A 2,021-nucleotide genomic window follows, 5' to 3' on the forward strand; every position below is an offset into this window, starting at 1 on the left:
CACTACAGCCAGTCTTGCCTGTGAACAGAACAACTCCAATGTGACCTGAAGATCTAGGAGAATCTAGGTCAGAAATCTCCCCTTTTCTGCCTATTACAGTGCCCCAGATCCCATCTGTACTTCTTTGGGCATCTCAGCTTCACCCTCTCATTGTCAGAAAGGAATCAAGTAGGGATTCAAGTAGGTACCTGATTGAGACTGACTAGAGTAGCCTCTCCCATTCCCCTTTTCTGGGTCCCCACAAACATTTATTGGTTTTTTACTATATCCTACTTTCCAGGTACAAAGATAATAGACAAGGTCCCTGCCCTCAAAGGGCTTGAAATATTTTGGTAGAGGTTAGGAATATAGAGGCAGGTATGAAAACATAATTTTACCATCATGGGGTTGGTTAAGAGAGATCTACCCAAACGGAAGGGACTACACTTAAGTCAGGGAAAGCTTTCTAACTTAAAAGACCCCTGACCTAAGGGAAAAGTAAGAATTATCTGGGTATGAGCAGGGCAGAACAATACGAAATGACCCCTCCACTTCTATTGCATCACCTAAAGTTACACTCATTTTTTGACATCTGCCTCACCCAAACCCTTGGCTCTAGCTGTGCCAGTCCCTCCCCGTCACCCCTCCCCTTACCCAGTCCTCTTGCAGTCTCCAGCCAGGCAACCATCTTACAGTCACACTCCACGCATGGCAGCCACATTCTATATTCTAGAACAGCGATGCCTAATGTAAACATTAAAATTTCTAATAGCCACATTTAAGAAGTAAAAAAGAAACAAGTGAAATTATTTTAATGTATTTTATTTAACCCAATATATCCAAAATATGTAACCTTAATATAAAAACATCGAGGTTTTTTTGTACTAAATCTTTAGAATCTGTGTATATTTTACACTTACAGCATATCTCAATTCAGAGCCATATTTCGAGTGCTCAGTTGCCACATGTGGCTAGGGACTGACTACTGTATTAACAGTATAACTCTGAAATTCTTCCTAGACCGAGTGTACTTGGTGTTTCTCCATTGAACAGATGAGGCCGGTCAGACCGAGGCAGTACTGTTTATCTCCTCTAAGCCTCTGTACCCCCATCAAGGCCCTGAGAACAATTTTGAAGAAGGAAGGAAGGCCTATGAGGTTTCAGCCAGAGTAAGCACTCCCTTTAGATGACAGACCTAGACAATTAACCCTAAGAGGACCCCAAACTAGCTGATCAGCAGGCTTTTAGCAATCACAGATCAAGATTTGACCCCAAGCATCTCCAGATTGTCCTTTGGCCAGCAGAACACCCACTACAAAGACTTGATATTTCACTAATGTGATGGGGTGGCATCTTCCTAGGGCAGCTTGCAGGGGTCTTGGTGAAGGGTCATCTAGTCCTGCCCCTCTGGTTCTGGTTGGGACTGGGTATTACTTGCCACTTGGGACTGAAAGGGGCTAAATACATTTGGTGCAATATCAGACACCTTCTTGTATTAGATTCCAGCTTAAACAAGAAACATGGGGAAAAAAATACTGTTAATTAAAACACTCCCACAAACTAGACCACCTTTAAAAAAATGTTTATCAAAGAAACACGGGTATTCTACGGGAGAACTTGAAATCCATACATAAAGACTTTAATCTCGTCATATTGAGCCAAGAACCAGAGGCCCAGAAAAAGCAAGTGTTGCCAAGGTCACTGAGCAAGTCCGCAGTGGTGTGATGAGCTCTGCAGCCTTTTCACTACCCCAACCCCTTCTGTCTCCACTAACTGAAAAATATTTTAATTGGAGGCAATGCGCCATGTCCCCGCTTCTCCTAAATTACCTGCGTTGGATGACCCGCACTGGAGAATGATGGGTTAGCGCTACCCCGCAATTTACGGGCTAGCCGCCCTGAATAGGATTGTAGCGCCTCCATCACCCACCTTCTGAAGTCCTGGGCTGAGGTGGCTACTAGGGCGGTACTTTCGCCAACTCCACACCTTCCGGAGCCCGACTTGGCCCAGCCCAGCCCAGCCCAGCCCAGCCCGCCACTGTA

This window comes from Rhinolophus ferrumequinum, chromosome 11, assembly GCF_004115265.2.
Source record: "Rhinolophus ferrumequinum isolate MPI-CBG mRhiFer1 chromosome 11, mRhiFer1_v1.p, whole genome shotgun sequence".
Lineage (NCBI taxonomy): Eukaryota > Metazoa > Chordata > Mammalia > Chiroptera > Rhinolophidae > Rhinolophus > Rhinolophus ferrumequinum.